Raw genomic sequence first — 16,225 nt, forward strand, 5'->3', positions numbered from 1 at the left:
TTCCAGGCGGGAGTTTCCCACGGTCCTTGACTGCCCACTCGGGGGAGGAGCCCACAGTGCCGATGGCTATCGGGTGTCATGAGGCGGTTCTCGGGAACCAGGCTGTGACCGCCAGCAGCTGCAGGGTCTCCTGTTCGTCCTGCCTGGGCCCAAGGCCCCGGGTCGGGCTGCTCTGTGGTGTTTCCTGGGCGATAACCGCCGTGCATTTTCTGTCCTGCCGTCGGTGGGTATTTGCGCCGCGGAAACAAGTTGCCTGCTTCACCCAGAGTATTGGGCTGGGGACTGGAGGCTCTGGCCTGCGTGACGTTTCCCCTCGGAGGCCCCCCAAATGTGGGAGCCCCAAGTCCTGGCTGTCCCCATCCTCACCCCCACGGGGAGGTGTTCACACCTGCCCTCCTCTGGGGGGCACCAAGGCTGGGGCCGTGGGGCCCAGGTGGCCAGCCAGTCTCCTCTCCTGTCCACCCTGCAAGGTGACGTTTTACAGCCTGGCCCAGACACCGGTTTATGGAGCAGGTGTTAGCGCGCCAGTCGGCAGTTTCATGGTCTCCTGCCGCTGCTCCTGCTGGGAACCCTGAGTCCCAGAACAACTTGTCATCTTTCTGGGGACGTTTGTCCTGAAAATAAAGCCTGCTGATGAGATGGCTGTGGCAACCGTGAGGGTTCTGGTGGCAGAGGCCCTCCTGCAGGTGAGCTCGGGCACCCCGGGGTGCTCACACCAGGCAAGACTTGTGTGATGGGGCCACATGGGAGCCAGAGTGGCCCAGGCCCCCGAGGGGCCTCTGCCCAACCCTCCCGTGCCCTCTGGCCTGGCCTGAGGTGCATGTCGCCCAGGCAGGGGCAGGGAGAAGGTGCCAGGCCCGGCCCTCAAAGGGGTCCCTGGTCTCCCCAGGGAAGGGCGGTGAGCGGTGGCCCTGACACCAGCTGTCTCTCCATCGAGGTCGGGGAGACTGGGCCCACCCTCCTGTCTCCAGGCCATCCTCCCCCCTCAGCCCCCAGGGGGTCCTGTCCCTGGGATGAGAGCGGCAGGACACTCTTCTCCGGGGACCCCACACCTGTGGCGGTGTCAGGGGAGAGGCCAGCGGCTGCCCACCGCCCACGGTGCAGACGGTCCGCAGAGAGGCCCTGGTCCCCAGGACAGGAGGCCTGGAAACAGCCGCCCAGCCCAATGGGCAGTCCCATGAGGGAAGAGGGGTGCCGACTTCTGCACCCCAGGCTCCCCTCCCTCAGGCCTGCCCCCCCCCACAACAGCCTCATGGGGACTGAAGGCTCTGGGTCATCCCAGGGGCCAAAAGGCACTGGATCAGGGAGTCTCGGGAGGGTTGGGGCCAAGTCAGGGCTTCTGAGGCCCTTCCCTTCTCTGGGAAAGACGGGGCTCCGGGGGGAAGGGGGTGTGACCCACAGATGGGGAAGGAGCGAGACTCCAGTGCCACTGAGTGCACCCAGCTCCCTGACGGGCCGAGGGAGGTGAGGGGACAGTGTCCGACAGCCCCACCCCCACTCCCAAGGGAGGCCAGGAGCCAGCCGTGCGGGGAGCCTGAGGCAGATCTCATGGGCCCTGGGCCTGGGTGGGGCCTGCCACTCCCACAGCTGGGTGTCTGTGGGTCACAGTCCAGAGCAGGTGCAGGATGCTGCCCCTATCACCGTCCTTCCAGGGACAGTGCCCCTGGGACTGACCTCCCCAGTGATGGCGAGGGTCTGTTCCTGTGCTCCACGTCAGGGACTCTGGGCCTCCCGCTGAGGCCAGCCGGTTTCCCAGAGACGTACACCCCCGCTGGCCCTGCGGGGGCTGTGGGCACCGCTCACAGCTGCTGGCCCTCAGCCGGCCCGTCCGCTCTGCTGTTCAGCACTCGGGCCGTTCCCAGGTATGGCTCTTGCACACGGTGCTGCTGTGGACACTGGAGCACATCTCCAGGGGGCACCAGTGTCCCCACGTGGGACAGCCAGGTGGGGCATGGGCAGACACCCACACTGATGAGGGCTTCTGTCCCAAGTTAGTCGCATTTTGCCTTCCACCCGACAGTGAGTGAGGCCCCATTGACCTGTCTCCTGTTATGCTCAAGGGGTCATCACAGTCCTGTGTCATTTTGCAGACTGAATGGATGTCACCGGTGTCTGGTTTGGCCGTGATCCACTGATCATGGTCCCTCAGCTGTTAGAGATCTGTCCTGAGTCTGTCCCCACCTGCATCCCCTGCCCTGGGACGTATCTGCCTGCGTCTGTCTGTTCAGTTGCGTCGATTTCCCCTTGATTCGTAGGAAGGCCTTGTGCTCCCAGCTCTGACCCCTTGACAGCTGCTTGTGTCGCGACATCTCCCCCATGACGACTGTCTTTTGATGCCTTTTGATGAAGCAGAGTTCATGTCACTGAGCAAATGTGTTGACGTGTTTGTCCATGTGTGCTGTGAGTTCAGGGGTCAGGTTCACGCTGCGGTCGGTCTGCAGGCACGGCATCCACATTCCAGGTGGTTCCCCGCCACCCTCGGAGGTCACTACTCTCTCCTTTCGTCCCTGTCGAAGGTAGAGGCTGGTGTCAGTCTGATTCTTATTTACGACTGTACATGTTTTCTCTTCCCTGGAAGCTTCTGGAATGTTCTGTGTATTCTTAGTGTCTGCAGGTCCTGTCCATGTCCAGGTGCAGGTTTGTGAGACTGCGTCCCGCCGGCTCGTGGCCGTTTCCGCCTGGAACCCGGGTGTTCGTTCTGTCGTGGGATCCTGTGATGAAGTGACTGGGGTGTAAAACGGTGCGGCCTCTTCGGGAGAAAGCCCGGCCCTTCCTCAGAAGGTCAAGCACGGATTTGCCGAGCAAGCCAGCGATGCCTGCCCTAGGGACAGACCTGAAAAGAATCAAAGTGTGAGTCCACACGAAAACTTGTGCTGGAGGGTCTGTACAGGAAGCATTACTCACAAGCGAGAGAAGTTAGAAACAGCCCGGATGTCCGAATGAATGGACAGAGGACTTGGGTGGACACTTGTCTGCGAAGACGACGTGCACAGGCCGATTGGCACGTGAGCAGATGCTCCGCGTCAGCAGTCGCTGGGGAACCGCAAACCCGAACCCCAAGGAGACGCCACATCTCACCATGAGCATGGCTGCCACCAAATCAGAAGGGTGAGGAAGGACGGAAAGGACGCCTCGAGCGACAGTGAGGACGGGAGCCCTTGGCGCCCTGGGCGGCCGGTGCGCACGGCTCACGGTGCCGCCGCTGTGGGAAACACAGATGGAGCCCGTGGGAGCCCACGGTTCCACGGCTGGGATTCCACAGACTGCAAGGAACTGAAAATGGGCCTTTAACAGAACATTTGCACACCACGTTCCTAAGCGCATTACTCAGAACTGATGAGATTCGGAGGCAGTCAGGTGTCTGCTGCAGGTGGACAATGCGTCCCCACGGACCGTGGGTGCCAGTCGGCCTTTGGCCAGAAGGAGGGCCCGGCACCTGCCGGAACACAGAGGAAACGTGAGGACTTGTGCTGAGAGCAGGCAGCCGAGCGGACAGGCCAGGACAAACCCTGGACGTAAAGTCCCAGCCGCCCCTCAGAGCCGAGCCCCTGGGCTGTGCGTCTTCCGAGAGCCGACCCTCCCGGGCAGGGCCCATCCTGCAGAATGTTCCCAGCTCAAGCTCTTCACTCTGGCAGATATTCTTGGGATGTGTTTTTAATGGCGTCAAATGAAACTTAAATCTTGTTAGGCGATGCCAGAGCAGATTGGAGAATAAATCTCCATTTGCCTTCACGTTTTCGAAGATTGATGTCATCACAAGAGCCGAGTAAAGGGATGAAAATGCAAATGGCACAGCTGGAGGCGCGGGCACAGGCGGCGGCAGGTCCCTGTCCCGTCGCCCGGAGCGTGGCCCCTGGCCTGGCCTCAGCCCTGCCGGTCAGCCTGGCGCCAGCGCCTGCACTTCTAGAAGGACGTGGAGGAGTTCGGACTCAGCCGCCGAAGGAGCCTGGGTCTCAGCCATGGACACAGGAGAACAACGCCCGAGTGTAAGCGCAGAAACAGCCGCCCCAGAGCGCTCGCCTGTGGCCCGCGCGCGGGGAAGGCAGCAGTGGTCAGCCCACTGGCTCCCACGGCCGGACCACCGGTGATTTCAGCACACACAGGCCACTGGGGGTCTTCCCCCTGTTGACGGAGAGGAGCTCTGAGCCTCATCCCCCGGCATGGGGGGCATCTGTCCATGCAGGCGGGGTTCCTAGCTCCTCTCTTTGGGGGGGGGGCGCTGCTCAGCCTGCTGTGACCCCGATGGGGGCTGCGGGCCCCAGGTGTCTCCAGGGCAGTGTCACCAGACCACAGCTCGGCTGGACGGAGGCTCTGCAGCGGCCCTGACGAGATTCATGGAGCCACAACATGGCGGGGGGCACTGCCCTTTGGGGGCTCCCTGGGGTGGGGTGACAAACACACAGGTCAGGCATCCACAGGAGCAGGAGTGGCTCCTGTGGCTGTGTGCTCTGCACGGAGTACGCGTCCCCCGCACCCCAGGACAATGGCACTTGCAGCAGGCGGGGCCCTTGGGAGGGATCAGGTAGATGCGGGGCCTCCATCCTGGGCTCGGTGACGTCATAGAAGAGACCCCAGGGAGCCTGCTGTCTCTTGCTCCTGCTGGCACAACGGGTCACGCACCCACAGGGCGGCCACCTACCCTCTGAGAGAAGAGGCCTAAGGACAAAACTACCCCAAAGCACCTTGACCCCAGACTCCGGCCTCCAGGCCCATGAGAAACACGCGCCAGGCCAGCTGTCGAGCCTGCCACAGGGGCGGGGAAAACACCCCAGAGGGGCCCAGGCTTGGGTGGGGGGCGAGGGGCTGCCCCTGCCAGGAAGCAGCCCTTCACAAGGCGTGTCTTTAGCCAGAATGATTCCTTGTTGCTCTAAACGACCCCCTGTGGGCTGCAGGGCAGTGAAGTGTGGGGGCGTCTCTGGGGAGGGTGGGCTCAGCCAGTAAGAGCAGAGAGCAGGCAGAAGCATCTCCCCACTTCATGACGCTTTCAGGCGATTGGCTTTTTTTAAAAATAAAAGTTCATTTGCTACACATTATTCAATTAAGAACCCTACCAGGCATGGTGATGCTTTTTTAAAAGGGCAAAAATAACCCAATAAGTCAAATTTGATTTGGCAAACTGAGTTCCTACGCTCTCCAGAGTGGTGTGGCTGACAGCTGCAGGGACGTGAGTCGTGAGTGAGAGGACAGAGCTCAGGCAGGGTGGGCAGGGGCCCTGGGTCCAGGGCCATGGCAGTGCCACCAGCTGGGAAAAGGGGAAGAGCCACTCAGACCTCCGGTCCCTGCACAGGTGACATGCAGGAGACCCTGCCCTGCCCCCCTGGGCAGGTCCCAGCTCAGGATCCCGAGATCGGGGCCAGAGACCCCAGGCCCTGCCTGGAGATAGAAAGGGCCCGTCACACCCAGAGACACACACACGTGTGCGTGTTCACTCACAGGGACGCACACGCCCACACCCACGTGTGCCCCACTCACACAGCCAAGCAGGGTTCTCCCCCACTCGGATCTAAAACGGCCTGGGGGCCGGGCCACGCCTGCGTCTGCCTCTGTGTCTCAGCCACACGGGGACTTTCTTGTGGCTGCAAGTAACAGCTGTCATGGTGGGAAGGGGGGCCAGCGGCCTGGCGGGAACTCTGTCCCGGGCGAGCCACTGGGCCTGCGCTCAGCTTCCCTGCCCGTCATGCCTGTGCAGCAGCCTCCCGGGGACCGTCAGCCAGAACAGTCCAGGGGCCGGACCAGACGGGCCTCGCACTGGGAGCCGCAGCGCTCGTGTCTGTGAAATGTCGGGCGTTGGTCCTGGGGACATCGTGCCCAAGCGAGCAGAGCCGACGTCCCCGAAAACACCCTCAGCAGGCTCGCAGCTGCCTGCGGTTAAATCAGTGATTCAGGACAGGGGGCGGGGGGCGGGGGATTAAGGCCTGGGGAGGGGCGGGCTAACCCGCTATATGGGGCTGTGCCGCAGACCAGACCAGCCCCCCCCTTAAGTGAGGGCGCACCACTGGGCCACACAGGCCTGGCCGTGAGTCGTGGCTCTGCCCTTTCTGGCTGGGTGATCTCTGGCAAGTCGCTTAACTTCCCTGAGCCTGTTTTGTCACTGTTGAAGCAGGTTAATGATTTCAGCCCCAAGTTACTTGGAGCCTTGGGTGGTTGTAACAAATGGACTCTAGGTAACAGGCTAAAAAGGAGACGCTGTTCAGGGTGAGTTTCTGGGACCTCGGGGACAAGAGAGCAGTGGGGCCTCAGACAGCCCCTGCAGCCTGTGACACAGGAATCATCGGCACTTGCTCTGTCCCTGGTCTCTTACCCTCTGCTTGCGGCTCCATTTCTGCTATGCCCTCCCGCCTCCTGAAGGCATTCCTAGCAGGGAGCTTTCATTCTTCAGACTTGGCCTCTCAATCTTAGTTTCAGTCCCAGATTCTGAGGGAGGAGGGCTAAACCCAATACAAGTCAGGTGCCCGACATACCCAGACTCCTCCCATAACTCCTGATTGCGGTGGGGGTGGGGGGGAACCTCATGGCACAAAAAGGCTGCCGGGTGCCGGCCCAAGCAGGTAAAGAGGGTAAGACATGGGGTCAATGAGCTGGTGGATAACTCCAACAGCTTCTAAGATTCAGAACTTGAGCCCAAGTCGGAATAAGTCCAAACTCTCAGCTTTTAACTCCTGCCCTGGGCCGGGTCCCCTCCTGTGGGTTATTGAGGGAGGAACCTTGGGATAAACCTGAAAGGAAGTGAGGGAAGCGGATGGAGATGGTGAGGAGGCCAGGCGAGCCTCAGCCTGGTCCATGAGGGCTCTGAGGCATCAGTGGCCTCAGAGGGTTATCCCATCCCCGAGGATGAAGTTGAATTGTCAGTCACTATTAGGGTCGAACAGAGAAGAGGGTGGGCCTCCCTGGCCTCTCTGAGCTGGGCCGGCTGCAGTGGCAGCAGGAAATTCTGCAGGAAGGGGGCAGCAGTGAGCAGGAGCAGTAAACTGGGATGGGCGCCTAGGGGGTGCAAGCTCTCAGCTCCCAGATCTGGGGCTGCGGACCACGGCTGAGGGACAGGTGCCCGAATACTGTCGGGGGCTGAGAACAAATGAGGCTGTGCTGGGCCAGAGCAGGAAGGAGAGGAGGGAGAGGGTTCTGCACTTGATTCGATTTGGGGAGCCCTCCCCTGCCTTATTCTAACGGTGTGTCCCCAACTCGGCGGTCCCCACCCGCAGGGAGAGGAACCCTGGGAAATGGCACATGCCCAACCCTGGTACTAACCACCCCAAGAAAATAGAGACCCACACCCCTAGCCTGTCTGAGCAGGACAGCCGGGCATGGGGATGGGTCGTGCGCGCAAGAGGAGCTCCGTGGCTTCAGCCCTCGTTTGAGAGTGCTTTCGTCACAGTGCCCAGCGCCGAGACTCACCCCAGCCGCAGCAGGCGTGATGGGGCCAGCGGGGTCACGCTACCCCCGAGCTTCTCTGGCAGGCGCGAGTTTATGGAATAATTGGGAAGCATTTGGGTCATCGAGGGGCCCAGGCGCGGCGGATTATTCACTCATTTCTGGCCTGCCGTCGCTCTTCCCTCTCTACCAGGAGCACAATAGGGATTGGGAGGTAGTTTCTGAAATTTGCAGAAACGTCATTCCAAACGCCTTCATTCGGGGAGAGGGGGGATTTGTAGAAAATTACTTGACTTTAAGGTAATCATTCTTTCTGGCCATTTTTTCCACTTTAAAACATTGTGGTAAAATACATGCATCATAAAGCTGACCACTTCATACATCTCTAAGTGCACAGCTCACTGGTGTTAGGCATTGCTCACGCTGCTTTAAGACTACCCCCACCTTCGTCTCTAGAACGTTCCATTTCCCCAGACCAAACCTCTGTCCCCATTAAACACCCCCCCACACACACTCCCACCCCCGGCCACCCTTCTGTCTCTGTGGATCTGATGATTCCAGGGACCTTGCACGCAGGAGTCCTATGGTATTTGCCCTTGGCCACCCGTCCGTCTCGCTCGGCGTGACGTCCTTGGGCCCCCCACACAATGGGTGTTACGATCCCCTCCCTTCTTTGGGCCGAGTAACAGTCCGTGTGTCCGTCCTTTATCTGCCCATGGGCACACGGTCGTTTCCACCTTTGGGCGGTGCTGAGTCCCAGGCTGACGGGGTGGCAGGCCTCTGTGCCCCTCTCTTCACCGGGAAGCACTTGGCAAGCTGAAGGGGAGTTTCTCAACAAGCTACAAGTTGGCAACACGTTTTTGCGATGGAGTGAGACACCTGCTGCATTTGATCAGCGTGCCCACTGCCGGGGGGTGGGGACCAGAAGGCAGCCCCCGCCCCTTGGAGGCTCCCCGGGGCCACCCTGGCTCCAGAGGCTGGCCCACCAGCACCTGTCCCCACGGCCGGCCACCTCAGGCCCTCCTGACTCAGCAGGCCCTTTGGGCTTGATCCACAAAGAGCCCTCAGATGAAAGGGCCTCTAATGGACCCTCTCATGCCCTGCTGGGAGAGGGGAGGGAGATCAAACCAAAGTGGCCAAAGGAGCCAAATTATTGTCGTTGAGACACAGAACAAAGAAAGCAGCTGCTAATGGGACTCCAGCAAACTGCACCTGAACCAGCAAAGTGGGTGCCCTTGGACTTGGATGGGCAGCTGGCTTTCATCTGTCTCAAAGCTCACCTGGTTCCCTGGGGGCTGAGCCGCCAAGGACGTGCAGGTTTCCTGGGCCCCTCCTGGGCCCCCACTCCTCTCCCTCCTCCTGCCTCCCCTCCCGCCCCCTCCCTGGGGTCTCTCCTTGGAGGTGACCAGTCTCACTGTCTCATTGTCCTTCATTCTCCTAAGAAACTTTCCCTTCTGGACATTTTATCCTTGATGAAAATGCAACTTCATTATACTATTTCCTGGGCGAGGAAACCTTTTGAGATAATTTTGAAATACATTCTTGGCTAGCAGGCTACAATGCTAACAGTCATTTTCATGGCTGAACTGGCTTTCAAAAGGAGGAAATAAATGCTCTTTTCTCCCTTGTCACAGCACGGAGGCTTCAGGTAAGACCGAGCTACCTGGAGGTGACTATGATGCTGTTAGTTATTAAAGCTAATCACCGTTTTTACCAGATGCCTCCTCAAGGCTCAAAACCGGACACAGCAAACGAGCATAAATGTCCCGGTTCCCATTAATCCCGCCGTGTTTGGAGGCCGGTGAGCCTGACTGAGGACGCGGAGAGCCTCCCTCCTGAGTGCCCGGCGCCCCCAGCGGCCGTGGGCCTGCGCCGCACGCCCCCCGGGGCCGCGTGACGGGCCACCGCACCTCGGTGCTTCCAGAGCAGAGGCGTAAACACGCCTCCCTGCGTGGGCCCTTCGGGTCCTCACGTCAGGCCCCGGGGTGCCGGGGAGGCGCTCCCACCAGGAGGCAGCTGGGGCCCAAGAAACCAAGGGAGGTTCCCGACTCAGCCCCGATGCCCCCGGCGGCCGGCCCCCTGCAGTGCGGGGTGGGGAGAGTCTGGGACCGGCCGCAGGAGGGGCTGTCTCTGGACCCCCTGCTGCTCTAGACCGGAAGTCCCAGTGCTCCGCCTGCGGTGGGAGCAGACGCGCAGGCCCGGGGGGCAGGCGGGCCCCTGGGTGCCGGGGGCACTGCTCTGCTGGGGAAAGCAGGGGGCAGGCCGAACTAACCGCAGTCCGGCACCGAGGGAGAGACTGCTCTCCGCCCGCCAACGTGGAAGACCCCCGGTGCCCCGGGTGTGCGAAAACCAGAAGGCGGACGCGCTCCTGCACCTGCATCCGGGAGGCCCCGCCGGGCAGCCTGGAGCCCCGGGTCCGCACAGAGCCCGCGCTGCTGGGTGGGGGCCCCCGCAGGGAGGCCCTCACGGTGCCTCTCATATCAGTGTTCATTTTTTAATGTATTATCCACCCACAAAGCTGTGGTTTGTTGTTCTTTTAATAAAAGGGATAAAACCTTGGTCCGTTGTTATCTGGACAGTTTCTATTCTGCTTCTGATTTCATTACTGAGATTCAAAATAAAATGAGGGGGGAAGCCCTCAGACATCAAAAAATAATTTTATTTTCTTATTAAAAAGATTTTATCTTTCAGAGAGAAGGGAAGATAACGAGACAGAGAGGGAGAGAAACATCCATTGGTTGCCTCTCACAGGCCCCCAAAGGGGACCTGGTCAGCAACCCAGGCATGTGCCCTGACCGAGAACCGAACCCGAGACCTTAGGGTTTGAAGGCTGGCGCTCAACCCACTGAGCCACACCAGCCAGGGCAAAATAACTTTACTTTCTGAATGCACACGGAATCATCAGCGACTCGGTGGGGGCCGTGGACGGGGAGGAGGAAGACCTGAAAGCGCACCGTCAGCTCCGACGGCCCCCCTCTCAAGCCCACCTGTGGGAGAGCGAGCTGCGTGTCTCCACTCGGTCTCCGGAGTGTCAGTGATACGTAAGTGAGCAGAGCCGCCCTGGCGTCCCGGACGACGCGCCCTGCACGTCTGATGCCTCTGACCTGAAAGGTTACACAGCGAAAGAACCTCTGGACGGGCCTAAAACAACGTCCCAAAGAAGCGTTTGCAAAATTAGCAAGAAGCCCTGGAGTTCTGTAACAGATGTGGTGCATTAAGAACCACAAACACTTCCGCACCTGCCCGCCCACAGGTGGGGCCTGCCTCGCAGCCCTTGCACGTGGGCAGAACCTGTACCCGTGTGGGCCCCTCAAACAGGACCAGGTGCGGCTCTGCCGGGCCCAGGCCTGGCCTCCCTCCGGGACTCTGGCCTCAGACTGAGAGGAAGCCCCTGCGGGGGGGGCGGGGGGGGAGGGTGCTGGCCCAGCCCTGCGAGTCCGTGGTCTCGAGAGTGGCTCCACCTGCCCCGGTTGAGCCACCAGGTGAGGCTGCGGGCCTCAGAAATGAGCTGTCCCTGCCGAATCCTGCCCTTGCTGCAAACCACGAGCAAATAAAGGTTGCTTTAAATCACGGAGTTTGGGGGCCATTTATTACATGGCAATAAGTAGCCGGAAACTCACTGGCCGCACTGGCCACAGGAGGCTGGGGAGCGAATGAGGCTGGACTCCAGGATGAGCACTTACGGGGACCAGCCCAGCGGCCGGGACCCCCTGGGGCAGTTGCTGCTCCCCTGTGTTTCTGCTGAAATCACAGCAGCGCCCACACCCACCCCACGGTCAGCCGAGTGCAGCCTCCCCCAGGGACATGGCCAGCGGGGGGCCAGGGTCCTAGGCAGGCCGCTGCTGCCTGGGCAGCTGGTGGGACAGCTGTGTGCTCTGGGAAAGATGGCCTTGGCAATGGTAATTGGCATATCCTTCCTTTGGGGAGTCATCCTGCCTCTTCAAATATAATCACAGGGCTGGAGAATTTAATTTTTTGCATTGTCAGTGCATGGCAGGGGGAAGAAAGCTCTCACCGCAAAGGATCTGTCCACCCGGTTTCCTCCTAATTAGCCCCTGTCCACTCTCCCACCCCATCGCCTTCTCTTAAACAACATGGTCCCCGCAGTGGCCTCTCATTTTCCTCAGAACGGGACTCGACCCCGAAAGGAGAGAGACTCGGCTCTTGCGCAGCTCGCCCCTGTGACCAGAGGCTTGGCCTTGGAGGACAGGGGCCCCCTCTGGCCCCACGAGCCCCAACTGCCAGGGTTGCCCACTAATGCTGGGCCCCGGTGAAATCTGGATCTCAGATAACAGTAAAGAACAGTTTAGGGTAATGTGCCCCAAATACTGCATGGGCATGGGACACACTCACACTCGAGTTTAGTTGTGGCCCATCTGAGATTCCGACCTGACTGTGTATTCCCCAGTGGTATCCGAGTCGGCAAGGGGCCGTGTGGGGCGGGGTGGGACAGGAGCAGGTGCAGTGGAAGTCCAGGAGGGCCCGACAGGGGTGCGTGGGCTTGGACAGCCAACCAGATGGGCAGAGGGCGAGAGGAAGCAGCCAGCAGATACACGGTGAGAACAGAGCGACCAACCGTCGTGGTTTGCTTGGCACATCCTGGAGACCCCTGGGTCTCAAACCAACTGGGATGGCTGGTCACCCTAAGTGGAAGGACATTCTAGAGCAAGGGGACAGCAAGTGCAAAATCACGGAGGTGAGTTTGCCTCCCAGAAACATCTTGGACCGTCCCCCTCCCTGCTGGCTGGACCCCGCCCCTGCAGGGCCAGGACCAGGGCAAGGCAGCGGGGGTGCTGCCTCACACGCACAGTGCTGGGCGGGGAGGGGGCGCCGAAAATCAAGAAACATATTTCAGTGCAGTATTTGGAAATCAAAACAAATGTGCAAAATCCATGACGACCAAAATGTCAAACATAATAAAGTTCTTCAAAAAGCTCAACGTGGAATTACGGTATGACCCAGTAATTCAGCTCCTAGACGGACACTGAAGAGCTGAAAACCGGTGCCCGACTGCTCGTGGCAGTGGTGCTCACAGTGGCCGGAAGCTGGCGACAGCCCGAGTGCCCAGCAGCAGGGGGATGTCACACCTGCGGCCCTCCCGTAAAGCGCAGTGTCCTTCAGAAAAAAAAAAAAAGGAACGAGGCCCTGACACTCGGGCTGAACCAGGACCACACTCCGCTCCGTCGCAGGAGCCGGACCCAGAAGGCTCCCTCTCCCGGGGACTGGCCCCCTGAAACGCCCAGAACGGACAAGCGCACGGACGCCCCTCGCAGCCCGCAGAGCGTCCGGAAGCGAGCTGGCCCCTCTGCGGTCCATGAGGCGTGGAGTGTGGTGCTTTCAACAGTGGCCCCGGCGAACCTGGGAGAGGCTCTCTGGCGGCCAGCCCGGGCTCGGGGCGAAGGGCCCCTGGGCCTCTGTGCAAACGACGGCGACCAGTTGGGAAAAAAAGAAGGTAGCAACAGTCTGTTCTGCTTTCTCACGGCGTGTGCAGCTGCGGCGAAAACACAAACGCAGGGGAGAGAACACAGGCGCCGCCTGCGAGGCCCCTTCTAGAAGCAGGGGTGACAGAACCGGCATTTCTCATTCCAAAAACTCTTTAAGAAAAGTGATATAATTATGGGTGAATTTTACTGTTTCGCACTGTTCTGTCTTCTGCAAACATGACGTCTTCAGCAGTGAGCACTGAAGGTTCGGCTCAGTGGGCCCCGAAGGGGAGGGCTCTGGCCCTGGCCAGGGCGCTCAGCTGGTTGCAGCGTCTCCCCAGTACGCCAAGGTTGTGGGCTCCACCCGTGGTCGGGGCACATGCAGGAATCAACCCACGAGCCCTGGCTGGCGTGGCTCGGTGGACTGAGCGCCAGGCTGAGAACCGAAAGGTTGCCGGTTCAATTCCCAGTCAGGGCACGTCCTGGGTTGGGATGCGTGAGAAGCAACCAACTGATGTTTCTCTCCTTCCCTTTCTCTCTCCTTTCCCCTCTCTCCGAAAATAAATAAATAAAATACCAACGAATGCAAAAATGAGTGGAACAAGAAGTTGATGTTTCTCTCTCCCTCTCTGAAATCAATACATTTAAGAGAGAGAGATGGTGGGGGCGGTTGTCTGGCAAGGCCTTGCCCCTTCTGCTTCAAATACTAGGAGCTGCAGATCGGCCCCACCCCTCCCCAGGGACGCGGGAGGGCGTGGAGGCCCAGGAGGGCTGGGGGCAGAGGCCCGGCCACACAGCTCCTGGAGCGTGTCTCTGCACGCTCTGCACGTGTCTCCCCACTTCCTCCGGAACCACGTGCAGGCCCCTGCAGGAACGTGCAGAGGGAGCTCTCCCGTCAGTCCAGCCCCCCAATGGCGAGAGCCGACAGCCGCCACGGGGCCACTGCTCTCTCAGGGACCTGTCCTCGCCGAGCCAGCCACAGGCCAGACACTGTCCCCCCCGACAGGCCCTGGCCATGGCTGACTCAGACGGGTGCCCTCGGCTCACAGAGACACGGAGCCACATGAGGAGGCTCAGAGCAAAGCGGAGGAGGAAGCAGACGCTGAAGAGACTCGTGGGACCCACTGACGCAGACACTTGCTGCTGCCCGGGGTCCCCCAGGGGTGGCAGGTAGTGACCGGGGCAGGCACGGCCCACCCTGACTGGGCGCTGGGGGCTCCGTGTTTGTGCCGTCGTTCACTGTGCACCTCCGTATGTGGGTTCGTCTTCCTCCTGGGGGCCGTCAGGCGCTGGCCGTCTCTGAAGTCCCCTGCGGTCTTCGAGTCCCAGTGGGCGGCGGCGCGATGAGGCTGCTTTTCCGCGGAGCTCAGGCCCCAGGGGTGAGCGGCCCCTTGCCTCTGACACGCGCCCCCCTCTGCCCACCCCACCACCTGCTGTCTCCCTGGGCACCCACCTCCCACTCGCCAGATGGGCTGCCGGGGGCCCGACTCAGAGCCAGGAAACAGGTGCAGCCGCCCAGGGCCTGTGGCTGAGTCACCAGCTCCGGGCGCCCCGGCCCCATCCAGCATGAGCCACCAGGAAAAACCCAGTGGGCGAGTCATTCCTTCCACTGGGTGCAGTGGATTCCTGGACTCCTGGCAACAAGGTCCCCTGGGAAGCTTGTCTGGATGGGGGGGAGGGGCCGGAGAGGCGGGGCGGGGCCCGGAGGGGGCGGAGCCCGGAGGGAGGGGCGGGTGTGAGGCAGAGCCCAGGGCAGTGGGGGAGAGGGCAGGCATGGGGGGCAGGTGCTGCTGGTGGCTTAGGGGTGAGGGAGGCTGCTCGTGGGGGACAGGGAGAGCAAGGATGCCTTAGTCAGGGCCTGGGACATGTAAAATGACCGCCCAGGACAAGGGCCCCCCACTCCACTAACCTGAGAGTTCGCACAGAGTATGTGTGGGGTGCAGTCGGTGTGGGGAGGTGGGCTCAGCGAGAGACCCGGCGGCCCCCAGGACAGCTGTCGTCCGTCCCTGTGTCCTCCTGGGGCCCCCGGGCCCCATTCACGCATCGCCCGGGAGGAACCAGCGACTGCCGGGCACATTCGGTCCGGTCTCGGTGCCAGGGCAGCGGGTGCCATGGGCGGGGGGAAGGCTCTGGACACCTGGGAGGGCAGCACCCAGGGACACCGGCCATGTCCAGCGGGCCGCCACGGTGCTGGGCAGGGGTGTGCAGACACGGCGGTCTGGACCCAGTGCGCCCGTGGCTGATTTCAAGTTCTACAAAACCGTGCATCTGTGGCACGACCGCCGTGGGGACCCCGGACCCTGATCTCCGCATCCATAAAAAGGCCCCATTTGCAGTTGGATGTGACTCTGCCCAGCAAGATGTTTGAAGAAGTGGCAGGAGGGTCTCCCCAAAGGCCGCCTAAAGGGAGGGGAGAAGCCTCTCACCGAGTGCCCCCCAACCACTGACCCCTGCAGGCCCCCACCCGCCCCCTCTGCAGCCTGCACCCTCGTAAAGGCACCCAAGTGCTTGGGTGGGCCGGGTAAGCAGGTCTTCACACGGGTCAGGGATCCTGTAGCAGAGTCGCACAGAAGAGCCCGTTACTCCAAAACCCAGGCAAAGAATTAAAGCGACCCCCACTGTAGCCAAACCCTTGTGAAGCTGTTTTTGAGGAGCAGCTCGGGGTATTTTCTTGCGGACTCTGTCACTGGAGTGGTGTGGGGGCGGGGGCGGGGCAGGCAGCAGGAAGTCGGGGAGGCCAGGCTCCAGGACACACAGACCTCGCAGGGTTCCAGACCAGCTGGCCCCGGATCGCTGGGACCATGGAGCTGTCTCCCCACCTCTCCAGTCCTGTGGGGTGGGGAGGGGCGGTAGGCAGTGCCTGTCTGTCACCCGCTCTTCAGAGCCTCCCCCTTTATGAGCCCCTCACCAGCACGGGAGGCCGGGCCTCCCTTCATTCATTCACATTCACTAATTCACTCATCAAACATGTGCTGACAGCTTTGCCTGACACACTGTTCTAAACAGGAATCATTCCAACCGCACACAGTAGGAAACCCCACACAACAGCAGCTTCAATGCCTGTGTGCGCAGCCCAGCGACCCAGCCTCCCTCGGTCTCACTGTCATTGAAAGTCATCACCTTGTGATCCAAAACGGCTGCTCAACCCCGGCCCTCACACCTGCCTTCCCAGCGGCAGGAAGGAGGAAGGGAGAATGAAAACCGGGCCAACCCTGTCCTCCTGTCAGGTCGGGCTCCCTGGATTCGCAGACCTTCTCACGACAACAAGGAGGCTATTTGCGCGGCTGCTTTTCATGTTTGAGTCTCTCTGCTGCAGCCAGGCGGGCAGGACAGGCCGCCTGGCTCCGGGCACAGGGCCGGGGTCTCTCTGTGCCCTCGCCCTGTCCCCTCCACACTCCCACTGGCTTTCTCTGTGGGTGTGAACCGGACTTCTA

This window comes from Artibeus jamaicensis, unplaced genomic scaffold (assembly GCF_021234435.1).
Source record: "Artibeus jamaicensis isolate MK-2021 breed Jamaican fruit bat unplaced genomic scaffold, CSHL_Jam_final contig_3109, whole genome shotgun sequence".
In the NCBI taxonomy this organism is placed as follows: domain Eukaryota; kingdom Metazoa; phylum Chordata; class Mammalia; order Chiroptera; family Phyllostomidae; genus Artibeus; species Artibeus jamaicensis.